The following is a 16703-nucleotide window of genomic DNA, read 5'->3' as shown; positions in this document are numbered from 1 at the left end:
GTCCTGGTTCTAGAAAATTGTCTTAAAAAAACCTTTTGGGGAAAATTTGAAAAAGTTGCAAATGGACTGAATATTAGGTGATGTTAGAAACATTTTCTTAGGCAAGATGATGGTTTTGTGGTGTATTGGAGAAAATATTTATTTTGGGGAAATGCATGATGAAGTCATGATGTGGGGGGTTTTCAGGTAGTCAGCACCCCCCACTCAAATCCCTCACATGCACATAAGCAGATATGGCATAATGGTAACCATTGTTAGATTTATTTGTTTATTTTTAAAACATTTTTTATTGATTTTATTGAGGAAGGGAGAGGGAGAGAGAGAGAGGAACATCAGTAACATCAATGGTGAGAAGAGAATCATTGATTGGCTGCCTCCTGCATGCCCACTACTGGGGATTGAGCCCGCAACCTGGGTATGTGCCCTTGACTGGAATCAAACCCAGGACCAGGTGGCAGGCTGATGCTCTATCCACTGAGCCAAACCGGCTAGGCCTTAACAACTGTTAGATTTAGATGAAACAGGTGTTCACTGTATTATTTCAACTTTTCTTACTGAATATTTTTAGAATAAGTTTTGGGGCAGGGTAGAATATATTTATAGCAGTTGGATTAATTGTTGGGCTGTTGACAAGAGATTTCAAGACTTTTTGAGTAATGTTAAATTCCTTAGTGGTATGCACTGCAATCTTGGTACATTGCTTTTTTGTGTTTTCCCCCATTAACTGTTTCCTGATGAACATTGTACCCTTCTAACAATATATTAGGAATGATAAACTGAATTATTCCTAAACTTGAGGGCATGTGTAAAAGCATTTCTGTCCAGGAGTGTTGAAGCCAGTGACCATTTTGATATTTCCCTCCAGCCCCTCACCCCATGTAACCATATGGTTAGTGTAGTCTTGAAAGTTGCATGACGATATCCAACAAGTGTTTGTTTGTTTTTTTAATATATATTTTTATTGATTTCAGAGAGGAAGGGAGAGGGAGAGAGAGATAGAAACATCAATGATGAGAGAGAATCATTGATTGGCTGCCTCCTGCACAACCCACACTGGGGATTGAGGCTGCAAGTCAAACCTATGCCCTGACCTGGAATCAAACCGTGATCTCCTGGTTCATTGGTCGATGCTTAACCACAGAGCCATGCTGGCCGGGCTAAACTAATTCTTTGCTTCTATGTTTCCATCTTAAATTCTCCAAAGGATTATTGCATGTTTACTAGTTTCCAAGGATGTGCAGTTAGATGAATTGTTTCTTTTGTCTCCGTTATCTTAAGATTGCTTGTAAATAGAACGATAAGATTTTTAATTTCAGTCCTTTTGGTCTGGAAAACATACTGTTATTTAGTCTTCTTACTATACGGGGGAAGATATTTTATATTTGGTTAGGAATCAATACCAGGTGTATGTGACTCAGATTTAGTTGAACAAATAAATAGGTAACTAAAATGCTGTATGCAGATAAACTAAAATGCCATATAATACCTGTGTGTCCACAGTGTGGTGAGAGTCAGGGGACTGGCTCTGAAGGAAGGATTTCTCAAAGAAGTTGTTGATTGAACTGGAAGTTGGGAAAAGAAGGGCATTCTAGGCAGAGCAAATCAGCCAAACGATTTATGGGAAAACATGATGCTTTCTAAGTTCAGAACGGATGTACCCAGGGTTTGGGTATGGAGAGATGCTTGCAGGTGCTGAGTGGATCCAAACTGAAGGGCCTTGTTTGTACCTGGGAACTTGAAATTTAAACTGTACACAGAAGGAGCCTGTCAAGGATGTTAAAATGGAAAGTACATCTTCAGTTCTGTATTTTGAGAAGATATGACTTTGGTGGCAATGTGTAGGGTGTGTAGGATTGGCTGGAGAGTAGAGAGACTATGGTCAAGGATACTGTTCTATGATAGTTCAGGGGGAAAAGATAGGCTCTGAAGAGAGAAGACAGAGATGAGAGACAGAGCTGAGGGAATGTGCAAGTCCTGAGACATAAGGAGTAAGGGGAAGTATGGAAATGCTATTGGGGTGGCGATGGGAGTGGCCTAGAAGAGATTAATGGGGGAAAAGGAGGACCTATGTAATACTTTCAACAACAATATAGATTTAAAAAATAAAAATAAAATAAAATACTATCTGCTTTTAGAGACTGGGAGGATGGGATTTCATAAAAGGAAGCTGAGTCAATAATAGGTACAGCATAGATTCTGGACATTTCAGGTGGGAGTGCAGCTCTAATGCCGGTTTTTCCTAAATTCAACAACCACAGATCAGACAATTCAATTTAAAACTGGACAGAGGGCCTGAGTGGACATTTCTCTAAAGATATGCACATGGCCAATGAGCACATGAAACAGTGCTCAGCATGTTTAATCATTAGGCAAATGCAAATCAAAACCACAGTGAGATACCATGTCATACCTACTGAGATGACTGATATATTAAACAATGAAAAAAATAAGTGAGGATGTTTAAACTGGAACCCTGTGATTACTGGTGGAAAAGTAAAAAATGCCACTGTGGGAAACCATTTGCTATTTCTCAAAAAGTTAAACCTAGGCAGGGTGGAGGGGATCAATGGGGGATAGAAAGGGACATCTATAATATTTTCAACAATAAATTTCAAGATAAATAAGGGGGGAAAAGTTAAACCTAGAATCACCATATGATCCAACAATTCCCCTTTTGAGTATATATACACAAAAGACAGAAGCATCGATCAGATGCTCAAACCTCAGAGGGAAGGTAGGGGAGGGTGGGGGTAAGGGGTAGAGGTCAACCAAAGGACTTGTATATATGCATATAAGCGTAACCAATGGACACAGACACCAGGGGAGTGAGGTCATGAATGGGAGTGGAATGGGGGGCAATGGGGGGTTTAGGACACATATGTAATACCTTAATAAAAAAATGTTGAAATAAAAAAAAAAAGATTTGAAAGCAGGGACTCAGTCGAACACCAGTGTTCATAGCAGCATTATTCACAATAGTTGAAATTGGAAACAGCCCCAGTGTGTATGCAGAGATGACTGGATATACAATATGTGGTATATGCCTACAATGAAATATTTAGCCTTTAAAATGAAGGAAATTCTGAGATGTGCTACAACATGGATGAACCTTGAGGATGTTATACCCAACATAACATAAATACTGTATAATTCCACCTTCATGGGGTACTTTGCTTCGAATAGGTAAATTCATAAGGACAGAAAATATAATAGAAGCTGAGGGAGGGAGAAAGGGGGAGTTGTTGAATTGGCAGTTTCTGTTTGGGATAATGGACAAGTTCTGGAGATGGATAGCAATGAGGTTACACAACTTTATGAATGAATGTATTTAATGGTACTGAATTTGTACACCACAAAATGGTTAAAATGGTAAATTTTACATTATGTATATTTAACCACAATTGAAAAACCCATAAAATACCATTAAATAATTTCAAGTAAGTGATTGTTAGGCATGCTAGTGAAAGTTGAATGGCATTTCCTAGTTTATATTTTGCAAGATGAAAGGGAAAGTTTAGTTTTTCTAAAGATTTTTTTCTGACTGTCTAAGATTGATAAGATTATTAAGAAACCTGTAGGTTATGAATAGCTCTTCTGGTAATCTTTAGTTTTATACAGGATATAAGGTCAATACAGGTTGAGCCACGGTTTGAGGTCACTTTTGTGGCAAAGCTTCTATCTAGTAGATTTTTAAATTTTTGTCTACTCTTTTCTTAAAATGTATTTACACACATACTTTATCTTTTCTTATAATATTTATCGTTAATTTGTTTAATTTTATTTTACCTTACTTTTTTTGTTCCCATGGTGCATGTGTTGAGCTGGTGAGGAGATAGTATATATCTATATATCATAATTATTTATTTATTTATTTATTTTAAAAATCTTTCCTTTTGAAAGTATTATAGATGTCCCCCCTTTTTTATTGTCCCCTTCTAGCTCACCATAATTCTTATTTAGATACTATTTGCTAATAGGCTATTATTTAGATGCAATTCTTAGATAAGCATTTTGTTTTAATTTTAGGCATTTATCATATCACAGGGTAAGTCTGAAAAAGCCTACAATAAGTTTCTTTTTGGAATTTTATTGAACTTTTTGATTCCAAATGTATACCTCTTTTTTGTTGTAGTTCAAAACAAAATGAATAATGGTGGTTTTGTCTAAGCATTTTTATATTATTCATTAAAGGAAGAGTCCCACATCTCTTTCCGGAGAAGGTGCTGTGGAGACTGTGGAAATGACAAGAAAGAGCCTCAAATCTCGTGGAGAAGGTGCTTTGGAGACTGGAAATGACAACAGAGGATTTAGAATATCACTAAAATCATTTAGGTGTTTTGGTATTCCTTTCATTTTCCAGCATTGTGATTACTTAATTTTTAAAATGTTTTAATTGATTTCAGGGACAGGAAGGGAGAAGGGGAGAGATAGGAATATCACTGATGAGAGATTCATCAGTTGGCTGCCTCCTGCACACTCCCTCCTGGGAATAAAACCAGAAACCTGGGCATGTGCTCTGGTCAGGAATTGAACCATGACCTCTTGGTTCATGGATTGATGCTCAACCACTGAGCCACACCTGCTGGGCCAGCATTGTGATTTTTTCTTTTCATATTCTTAGATCAACTTAATGTGAAAAAGGAACTTGAATTGCTTTAGTTGAATTTTTTTTATTGTTGAAAGCAGCGGTTCTCAACCTGTGGGTCGTGAGCCTCTTGGGGGTCAAACGACCCTTTCACAGGGGTCGCCTAATACCATCGGAAAACACATCTATAATTACATATTGTTTTTGTGATTAATCACTATGCTTTAATTATGTTCAATTTGTAACAATGAAATTGGGGGTCAACACAACATGAGGAACTGTATTAAAGGGTCTCGGCATTAGGAAGGTTGAGTTTAACACTGGTTTAAAGTATTACATATGTCTCCTTTTCTTTTCCCCCCATCGACCCCTCCTTGATCACTCCTACCCCCTAATTACAAGGAGGCATGATTTAAAAATCAATATCTGTTTCTTCTTCTCGGGATTGGGAGTATTTACTGAATTCAGACCACCACCAGAAGGTTGAGTCTCACCTTTTGAACAGATCTTTGTGTCTGAATCCTTTGGAAAGTTTCTCAGATGAAGGATGAAGACTTGTCAGAGAATCTCAGTCTGGATTCCTCTACACTTCTCTCACACACCTGCAATCTTTTTCCTTCTTCACTGGGTCTCTGAGGAGCCTAAATGGAATACTCTGATGGGAGAAGGAATTCATTCACTTGTTGACCCCCCCTTGTTCAGTTGGCAAGATAAATACTGTGTGTAGAGTGAAAACTTCCAGGAGTGCTCAGGTGACTCCGAAATTGGCCTTCTTAAGAACCCAGAGCATTTTTTTGCAAAACACAGAATTATTTGAAGATACTGGCTATGTAAGGGCTTGTGAGTCATCTTTGTCCTAAGATCAGCAGGAAGTCAGGAAACGTTAAACACTGGGGGTGACCCGAAGGGCATTTCATGTTGACAGGCTGACTGCCTGCACTGTGGTGGAAGGTCTATAACAATACCTGCTATGTTGTAACAATACCTACATTCCAGTAGTGCTTACAGTTCAGAGAATTGCAGTTTAGCTACATAAATTGTCAACAAGGCCAGAGAATCATGATCCCCATTCGTGATGAGAAAACCTGTCAGAATGTGTTTCCAAGACCATGACGCTTGGCTAGCTGTGGGCTCTGTGCTGCACTTGTGCTGTCGCCTTCTGTGTCTTTCAGGTTCCTAGTGGACTTACATTGAAATGGCGCTAACACTGCACTTTCACAGCCTTGCCATCACTCTGTTTAACACTGAATTCCAAAGGTCACCCACTTGGGTATTGTGACCCTTGATAATAAATAAAATTGAATGGAATAAAAATATCAACATCTGAGTTAATATTACAGCACGTGTTCTAATTTTTGTGATCTTCCTTGAGATAAAGAAGTTGTATTCTGAGACATGGCACTTTTAATTTTTTTATTTCTCTTAGGACAAATCATTACTATCATGAAAATTGTTTTGTAGTGAAATGATTTCCAACCCTAATCATGGACTCTGATATTTTTTACATATTTTATTTAGTTTTAAAACTTCACAGTGAATTAACTGGTATTTCCCCATTTTCTGGAAGAAAATATTGAGGTTCTAGAGATGGTTTGTTGAAGAAAAACAGCTAATAGGAAATGGAATAGAACCGAGATCACAGTGTTTTTACAGTAGTTTCACGTGCACAAAATTTGTCTAGCAAAAGTAGTTGAGGTTGCACTTATCATACTGGGCACTGGAAAGTCCAGAAATAGAATAAAGAGGCTCTGGGTTTGATTATCTTTTTTCTCCTAAGTATGTTTTTAAATTGGAAAGTTCTGTTGATGAATGCTAAATGTTGAGGGTAGATATTGTAATACCTTCCTAGTTATTTGTATTTTATCTGTTCTTCTTGTTTTAGGGCCTTAAAATTGGAGTTTTACTTAGATCATTACTGCAAGGATTACACAGTGCTAATCAGAACTGCTGAAGAAGTTTGCATGATTGATCAAGGTAGGCATCTGTGTCATTATAGCTTTTGTGAACAGTATAGTGACATTTGCTTGTATTTCTGTTATGTTTGGACTCTATGTCATAAAATCGGTTCTAAACAACATAGAGGACAGCCCAGCTGATGAGGTGTCAGGTCCTGTCACTTGTCTTGTACTCTTGTTCTTGAGGTCCCTTCCTTCCTCTCAGCCTCTCTCTCGCTTTCTCTGTGTGTGTGCGTTTCTGTCTGTGCCACTGACCTGTTGTTCTGTCTTGAAGCTGGGTCCACACCCTTTTCCTTACCACGTTAGTACACCTTGGTTTTGGTAAGTTCTCCACTTTGTTCTGAGAGTGTCTTGGTCTGAGAAAAGATACGGCAGATTGTGCTACTTTATTGTAAATTCTAAACCAGGGGTGGGCAAACTTTTTGACTCGAGGGCCACAATGGGTTCTTAAACTGGACCGGAGGGCCGGAACAAAAGCATAGATGAAGAGTTTGTGTGAACTAATATAAATTCAAAGTAAACATCATTACATAAAATGGTATGGTCTTTTTTTTTTTTTTTAGTTTTATTCATTTCAAAAGGGCTGGATCTGGCCCGCAGGCCGAAGTTTAGCCATGGCTGTTCTAGACATAGCCTGTCAAGTCCCATTAGTGGGATAGATTTCAACCTTGACATTCCTGATACAACGATTCTAGTGTAAAGCCATCAAGGTTAGCACCAAGAATACTAAGCCACATTGACATCAGGGCCCCCTGATACCAGGTGTTGTCTGTGACCTGTCAACCTCTAGTATTGCCGGGTCCCTAAGCATTCTCTGCTGGCAGCCGGAAGGATCTTTTGAAAATGTAAATATGATCCTGTCTCTTATGAAAACTAACAGTGGTCTCCTATGGCCTTTAGAAATGTCCATCCTCAGGAGTGTTAAGGATCTCATTCAGTGTGGAAGCTGAGAATCATAGGCAGCAGAATAGTGATGAAGCTAACAGTAGGGATTTGTCTTTGTCACAAAATCACAAGTGCACAGGTAGGTGGATCCAATATTGAATTCAGCTGTTCAATGATGTCAGGGTAAGCTCCCAGCATCAACGAGAGGAGAAGAATCCTCTCTTCGCTCTTGTGCTTTCTACCAGGGAGGAAAAGAGTGTCTCAGAAATCAACTATGAGACTCTTGCGTGAACCCTTGGGCAGAACAGGCCAAATTGCAATTGACATTGGGCAGTTTCATGTCAAACTGCTCCTGAAGGAGGTGCCTCAGCCCAGGAGGAGGTGGTGAGGGGGAAGGGCAGTGGGGATGTGTCTGATGGTGAGCTTCCTGTTTCTACTGGGATCACTAATGGCCCCGTACATTTCTTCTGTGTGGACTTGTGGAGGAAAGGTGACCCGAGATTCAGGGATGACAGTTTCTTCACAACGGTTTCCTAGTGTCTTGAAGTTCCCTGTCTCATAGGGTCTTCATTATCCACATATAACTTCTTAGACATATATGTTTTTATTGATCTCAGTGAGAGGAAGGGAAAGGGAACAAAGATAGCGGGGGGGAGGTGGAAAGAGTGAGGGGGGGAGAGGAGGCTGGGGAAGGGGAGAGAGAAACATCAATGATGAGAGAGCATCATCGGTCACATATCCCCTAGCGCGCAACCACGGTACGGGCCGTGACTGGGAATGAATCGGGGATCCCTTGGTTCTCGGGTCGACGCTCCAGCACTGAGCCATGCCAGCCCGGCAGCCACATATCACTTAAAAATGAAACTTTTATTAATTCAAATTTAGTAAGACTTAAAATTCACGGAGACATTTAGGTGTCTCTTGTTGGATACCTGAGGAGTGTTGTTTTGGTGTATTGACCAGCTGGTTTGCCTTGAAAGCAAATATGAAAGGAAAGAAAGGAAATGTGTCTCCCCTCAGAGCAAGAGTGTTCTCATGAGAACGATGAGCTTTGGATGGTTGGGCCACCGCACTGAATGGATCCGTCTTGCACAGCGTGCCTCCTTTTGCAATACTCACCAGTGGCATTCCTTTGTCCTTTTCTGCTTAGAATTTTCTGACATGATGGTTTTCATTTTACTTATAGATTGTTGCAGTGGTGGTGTCAGTGAACTATGGCCCTTCCGGTAGAACCAGGGCTGTGTACCTTGTTTCCGTACCGTCCTGTTCCAGTGGAACCATTGCCTCTTCCTAAGCTGAGTTTGACTGGTGAGTTAAATTCTGGGCTCATGGAGGCAGGGAAATGATTAAGGAAGTGTTTAGTGGAGGGAGTTGTGTTGAGTTACTCCTGTTGCAACCAAAGCAATGGTCTTGCGCTTCCTAGTGATTTTAAATACGGTTAAGACCGAGTGTAGTCGTTGTTTCTGGCCAAATAGCAAATCCAGCTAAACAAGGAGGGAAGTAGGATGCCCCCCATTAAGTCAATTTTCCTTTCATGACACCATTGCAAGATACAAATTGGCACTTGGGAAAGTTTCGAAAGATTTGATTGAGTCTGGCCAGTGTCGCCCAGTGGTCGAACCGGGCAGGAGTGCACAGTTGGTTTGATTCCGGGTCAGGGCACAGGCCCGGGTTGCAGACTGGATCACCAATAGGGGTCGTGAAGGAGGCAACCGATCAATGCTTCTGTCTCATCGTTTACGTTTCTGTCTCGCCCTTTCTAACTCCCTGAAGTCAAAAAAGTGCATTTTTAAAATATAGATTGAGTCTAGCCCCGGCCGATGTGGCTCATTAGATGGGCCATCTCCCCTTGCACTGAAAGGTTTCCGGATCAGTTCCCAGGGAAGGCACATGGCAGGGTTCTGCGGTTATTTCCATGTCGGGGGTGGGCAGGAGGCGGCTGATGCGCCTCTCCTCTATGTTTCTCTGCCTCTCCCTTCCTCTCTCTACTGTCTATCTGTCTATTGGAGGTATGATCCTTGTGTCAACCAGAACCTATACATAAAGCAAAATGAGAAGAAACTGTCACTTCTAGGAGTTTCACTTCTGACAGTTCAGTAGTGTTAACATTTTGGTGTATATTTATCCAGATTTTATTTCCCCATTTTATCAGTGTATACATAGTAATCAGAAAAAAATTAAATGTTTCAAAACTTATTTTAAAACTGTATTATACAGTGAGCATCCTTCCATGTCAGCATATATGGGTACATATGTGTGTGTGTGTGTGTGTGTGTGTGTGTGTATGGGATTCCGTATAGGTACAAGAGTAGACATGGTATCCACGTGTTTTTAATCAGCAATTTTTTATTCAAAAAGAGTATTTAACTTAATGGGAAATAGTCTACATAAATAGGTAGGTACTTTTAGAAATTATCATTATTTACTATTGAAAATGTACAGTTGGGATGTATTCCTCTGAATTATTTAAGATAATGGCCTAGAACTCTTCTGATAGCAAGAGAGAAGGCTTCCAGCACAGCCAGTAGGTGGCTCCATAATGGCTTCAGGTACTGCCTAGGGCCAGGCCAGGCCAGGGCAGGGCCTGTCCTTGGACCAGGCTCTGGCCCCTGAGCAGGCCCTTTCTCTGGCTCAGGAGAGCTCTGGAGCTCAGGGCGTGGACCTGGAGCAGGAGAGAGAGACAGATTGACTCACACACCTGGCTTTTCTGTGACTTTGCGCAGACAGGCAAGAGGCCCACCGCCTTTAAGGGAGCTCCAGCCCGTGAGCCTGCCCTCCCCAGATGATCTGCCCAGATGATCTGTGCTCCTCACCTTGTGGAGTTGCCTCGGTGGGCTCCAGATGCTGCAGGTCCAACCATCGATTTTGGGCGTGGCCCACCAGGTGTGAGGCAGGGGAGTTGACGGGCACCAAGGCCTGCTCTGCCTCGAAACAGGCGATAAGAAGGGGCTGCCCCAAACCCTGGACCTGGTCCAGCCAGGTCCCCACCATCGCAGCAAAGGCCCTGGGGAGAGGCAGGTGGGCAGCAGAGTCTGAGTCCTGGTCTTTCCTTCCACTCTGCCCTCCCATGGCACACTTGCTTAGATCGGAGCCTCTGTGCAGCCCCCCTTGCCCACCCAGGGCACAGCCCCATGCCACCCCCGGCCCCTGTGTGGCTGTCCTGGTTGTAGCAGGTGTGGGACCCATATCCAGCAGGTTCAACACGGAGTCTGTGTGAGACTCTTCTTCCCACTGGCGGCTCTCCAGAAGGTCCAGTGCACTGCCCAGCTCCACCCTCCAGGCCCTGGGCATCTGGGCTGTGGACTGAGACAGACTTGTGAGCAGTCTGCTCACCACAGTCCTGTTCTGAGCCTGGCCACGGTGGTCAGGGGAGATGGATATGGAGAGGGGCAGGCAGCGCGGGCTGGGTCTCTGGGGGGGAGGGGACTCTGAGGGACAACTCAGCCCAGCGTCCCCTCTGGGTCTACAAGGCCCGGGACCCCACCCACTGTCGTCTTTGACTCCTGTCCTCCTGGAATAGAAGACTCCAGAGCTCAGGCCTTTCTTGGGAATCAGATGATGTGTAAGATTAGGGTTCTGCCAGGCACCCTCCCCCCCACAAACAGAGTACCCACTATGCTGACTCTGGGGGCCCTCTTTCCGGACCCGGAGACCACTCACTTTATGACTTGGTCTTGCGCTGTGTCACCCCGGTCATTGTAAGGAGGGGTGCCTCCAGATGGAAAAAACGCTCTGATGGCATCAGCCCTGATGGATGGTGGACACGACCTGCGAATGATGGACAGCGTGACTGCTGGACCCATTGCCCAGAACTGTGGCCCAGGGATTGTGTCTGCTTCATTCCTCGAGTCAGGCTAAGTGGCTCCAAAAGTGCATGCACATTGTCAAGTAAAGAAACTCCAACCAGAAGCATGCCATACATCTGAGTGGGCCTGGGCCCCTGCTCTCCCCAGAAATCCCCAGTGTGGCTACACCAAGGACCAGGACCGGCTAGGTGACATCTCACATTGCTTAACAGGTTGCTTTCCATGTGCTTTTCCACCCTCCGATGCCACAGGCCACTGATGGGTGTGTCAGAGTTCTTTGCGTGGGACAGAGTGAAAGAATTGCCAGCAACAACCGCCGCACGTCCAGCTACCCTGTCTGCAGAGCCAGGGAGCAGGTGAGACCTGCCATGGCTTGTCCCCATAGCAGTGCTATGAGGTTGACCACCCAGCAGCCCCCATTTCAGAGGAGCATCCTGAGACTCGGGAAGATGTGGTGACGTTTCAAGCCTCAGAGCTAGCAGTGGGCAGAGTCACGAGTGTGTGCTCACCTAGTGAAAAGCTCGTCCAGGAACCGTTGGGCTCTGGAGAGGGCCAGCGTGGAGACATGGGGGACGATTCCCCCCGGGAAAGCTGGTACCATGGCCATGGCCACCTTCTCCGAGGTGCCTTCCTGGAGGGCCCGCATCCTGCAGGACTCATGCAGGTTACCAGTTTGCTCAGCTACACACTGGGTGGGAGAAGGAAGGACATCCATGTCAGCGGCATGACCGTGAATCCCACAAGGATGGAGGATTGGAGCTCGCTCGGGAGGTCCCAGCCCCACTAGGACGTGTGCAAGTGGCGGGACAGGAGTGCCCCGGCTGGACAGGGTTCTAGGTCTTCAAAGTGCCACTGCAGTTCCGTGCATGTTCATACAATTGACACCTTCTCGGCATGTTTTTTCCTTCCCCCCTTCCCTTTAGCTGAGGATCAACAAACCTCCTTGTAGGAATAGTTTAAATGAAGAGCCCGGGCCCTGCGAGTCCTCAAGAAACGTCCTCGTTATACAGATGAGGACACAGAGGCTTAGGAAATATCAAATGTCTGCTCAAGGGCATGCAGGTCAGAACTGGGAACTGTCCTGCATGACATTCCCTGTCAGGTACCCGAGACTTACCTGCTACTGACATGGGTGGAAAGGGTGTGGGAACCTTGTCGTTCCCCAGCGTGGAAACAGTGTACAGGGTAGATATGGCCTATGAATGCCTTTGACCTCAAAAGAGAAAGTTATGTTTTATCCTTTTACAGGAAAGGGCATTTTAAGACCCTCATTATGGAGATCGCAGATTCCGCAAGGTGGCAAATGCCTGGAGAATGCAGATGGGAGAAAGGCGATCACGGGGCAGGAATCTGACCAGAGGACTCGGGGAGAAGCTAATCCATGTGGTGGGTGAAAAGTGACAGGTGCCTCAGTGTCCCCCTGAGGCCATTGCCAGGGAAGGAACACTGTGTTTGAGTTGGAGAACTTGACGTCGGCCAGGTGAAAATTTCAATGAGTGAGATTTCCCGGGCCAGGCTGGGAGCAAGGCAGCAGCCATCATCAGAAAGTGCTGTTGGCAACGTCCCTGCCACAGCCCTTTGGGTTTGGAATCTGCCTGCAGCCGTTCAAATTGTACATGTGCTCGTCCTTCCACCAGCAGTGGGCGTCCATCAGCCAGCCGGGGACATTACATGTACTGTGCTCTGACTCGTGTACCCCTAATCCCATGACTTTGCAACCCCTAGAACTTGATCATGTGTCTGCATTTGAGTTTTAGTGTTCAAGCAAGTCATTCGGGTGACGTGAATTCAGTGGTGTGGGTCTTCATCTAATCTGAACAGTGTCCTTGGAAGAGGAGGGTAGGGCACGTGGCAGTGCAGAGGGGAGTCCATGTGACACACAGAGAGAAGACAGCCATCTACGAGCTGAGGAGCAACCCCCTCAGGAGATACCAGCCCCGCTGACAGCACCACCTCTCACTTCTAGCCTCCGGAATTGTGAGAAAATGAATGTCTGCTGTGAACACCACCCAGTGTGGTCCTATGTTATGGCAGCCCAAGCAAGCAACCTAACACAGTCCATTCCGACACACATCAGTGTTGCGGGCAGCACTGCTTACATGGCAGCTGAACTGCATTAGGCCCATGTCCAACGCCACTGAAAGGCTGCATCGCTGGGCAAACGACCTCCCCGATTGGACCAGGTCTGCAAGGACAGTGGAGCTGAGTGCTCCAGAGGATACGTGGCAAGTGTAGGTTAAGCAACACAAACAGCGAAATGCCCGAGTGCTCATGGTCCACTGTGAAGTCAGACAACATTTCTGTCTCTGATATTTCTACCAATATGTGAGGAGCGTCTCTCTACCGTCCCCTGTAGCTGGAGGGGGGCGTGGGGATCCACATTTCTTTTTCTTGGGGCTGTGGGACACTATGGAGAGTCCTGGGAGGGTGCCCGGGGAGTCCCCAGATTTGAGTGTGGGTTGCGGGCAATGCCAGGTTGTGTTGGGCTTATGGGTGTAGAGACCCTCAAGGCCAGCACTCACCTCAGACAGGCACTGGTCTGTGTCTTCAGCCTGGTGCACCTGCACCCTGACCCCGTAGGTGGTGTAGTCGGGTCCATGGGCCAGCACCTCAATGATGTCCTCCTTGGAGCTCTGCTAAGACAGAGTGGGTACTGAGCCAGGAGGCATCAGGAACCTTCCAGCCAATCTGTGGTCCTGTGTCATGGCAGACGTAGTCTATGAGGACACAGTGAGGATGTTCCTGGCAACCCTGCTGAGCTAGCAAGAATTGATTTGTGTCAAGGTGTAGCCACAGGAAAGCCTGAATCACTGATGCAAACTCTGTCCTTGTTGGGATGATATTGAGTTGGGTAAGGCCAGAGCTCCTGACCTGGCTGCCCGGCAATGGTTTGTCGTCCTCTGTCTGAGGTGATAGGTTGCACAGAAAAGTATTCCACACCTTAATCCTTTCCTACGCCCCTAATCCCACACCCTCCCGCTTCCCCCCTCTTTCTTTTTTTCTTTCTTTTTTTTTTTAATATACAGCATTCTCCAGGGGAATGATGTGTAAGGCTTGGAGAAGGTCTACAAGGACAGTCGGGCTGGGGCTGGTCCACAGGATACTTGGGGAAGGGAGTTCATCAGTTGAAAGGAACATGAGGCAATGACAGCAACAAATGCTTCCTAGCTGATCCCAACAAGCACTTGAAAAAGACTGCTTTTCTCCCCTACAAGGGCCCTGGTCAGGAGGATGGAAGGTACAGATCACTTTGGGAGTGGGCCTGTGAGAACTTTGAGGCCCCAGATTTGAGCCTGACTTCTGGGCCCACCCCAGTCACCTCAGGGTCCTGGGTGTGGGCCAGCTCTCACCTCAGTTTGGCACTGGACGGTTTCCCTGTGCTGACGCACTTGTCCTTTGTACCCGTTGAGGGCATAAGTGAACCTGTCAGCCAGCTCCTCTACGCTGCCCTTGTTGGAGCTCTGCAAAGACACAGCCCGATACCAGGCCAGGAAGCATCAGGGGCCCGGGCATTACCAGTGGGGAAGATGCCCATCACCCACTCTACTCCCCAGATCAGGAAAAGAGGGGCATCTGCAAAGACCTCCAGGCAGGGAGTGAAGTTGATGACCGCTTGAGCACCCCTGCCATTAACAAGTGGGTAGCGGAGCTCCGACCCCAGCACTCAGCTTCCCTTCCTGTGAGCCATGACCTGGGCAGTCAACATGACACACCCTCCACCACCCTCCAGGCTTCTGACACTTACCAACCCGCTCCTGAGCCCGGAATGAGCATCCCCCATCCCCTGCTTTCTTCCCCTCACCATTCTGGGGACACAAACACACACACACACACACACACTCACACATCAACGGGATGAGTGGTAAGAGGTGTGGGGCTAACCCCTGGTGTGACCCCCAGTTGGCGCCCAAGTTTGACCTGATACGGCCTGGCCTCGGTTACCTGTGTGTGCCTCGTGCCAGAGGGCGAGGGGTATCGGTGGTGGCGCTTGCGCCTGTTTCTGCAGCAAGAGAAACATCTCTCACCCTGGGCTTTCTTCTGCCCAGAGCGTCGGAAGCATGGGAAGCAAAAGAGACACATCCTGGTCTCCTGACCTTCTCCACTCAAGTGACCTGGAAAGGCAGTTGTCCCTAGAATGTGGGTACCTGGTTACCACGGTGCCCATTTCTGTTGGGGATCTGTCCCCAGGGAAGTGAGGTCACCCCTTCAAGGTTCCATGAGCTGTGCCCCTTCCTCCAATCAGAGCCACCGGAAGGCCCCTCAGGGCTGCTGACCTCTCACCTTCTGGCCCATGTTATCTCCATACCTGTATACAAGCATCCAACACAGCCCTCCCCCCGAGCTCCGTGGGAAGAACAAGAAATGAGTCCCAAATCCTTAGCGTGTCCGTCCAGGCCCTCCATCATCTGACCTTAGCTTCTTTGGCAGTCTTGCCTCTCCCTCACCCCATTTCTGTGGTCACACTTTGAGATCCTCATTGGCATCACACTGTCCCAGCCCAGCTTAGAGCTGTGCCATGCCCTGTGTCGCCGGTTTGGGGGAGAAAGCCGAGTTCACACCTCCTTTTTCTTACGTGTTCTGTGCCCTGGGGGAAGCCTCTGTGCCTCTCAGGGCCTCCCCCAGGCTCCCAAACTGCCCTGTGAGGATGATGCTAGACACCATTTCCATAGGAAGTCATCAAGTGCAGATGGGACAAGGCCCCGAACAGCTGTGGGCTTGTGTCCCATGAATCTGGTAGACAAACATAGAGGTGGAAGATGACAAGAATGAGTGGGACACAGCATGAGACACTAGACAAAAGCGCCCTGGGCCCAGCCCGTGATCTCAGGGAAGTCACTGCTCATGTGGGCCTCATTTTCAAGTCTGTACCTTTAAGGGTTGGAAATGACAGGAAATTCAGATATGGTCACTCACTGGCCTACAACCTCACCCGGGTCTCTTGTTAGACTTAGCCTCGGACAAGTGCCTCATGTGGGCCCACGCCTTAGGGGCCTTAGCAGTGGCTTCGAGGGAGTCCAGCCTCCTGGTGGGAACATCCTTGTGTGTCCTCTGAGTGCTCAGTAACTGGCTTCTGAACAACATAGAGGACGGCCCAGCTGATGGGGTGTCAGGTCCTGTCACTTGTCTTGTACTCTCATTCTTGAGGTCCCTTCCTTCCTCTCAGCCTCTCTCTCGCTTGCTCTGTGTGTGTGCGTCTCTGTCTGTGCCACTGACCTGTTGCTCTGTCTTGAAGCTGAGTCCACACCCTTTTGCTTACCACTTTAGTACACCTTGGTTTTGGTAAGTTCTCCACTTTGTTCTGAGAGTGTCTTGGTCGGAGAAAAGATACGGCATATTGTGCTACTTTATTGTAACTTCTAGACATAACCTGTCAAGTCCCATGAGTGGGATAGATTTCAACCTTGACATCCTGATACAACGATTCTAGTGTGAAGCCATCAAGGTTAGCAGCAAGAGTACTAAGCCACATGG

This window comes from Myotis yumanensis, unplaced genomic scaffold (genome assembly GCF_028538775.1).
Source record: "Myotis yumanensis isolate MYYU_CA2020_CCGP unplaced genomic scaffold, mMyoYum1.0.hap1 SCAF_11, whole genome shotgun sequence".
NCBI classification, from domain to species: domain Eukaryota; kingdom Metazoa; phylum Chordata; class Mammalia; order Chiroptera; family Vespertilionidae; genus Myotis; species Myotis yumanensis.
Note: the sequence above shows the minus strand (reverse complement) of the source record.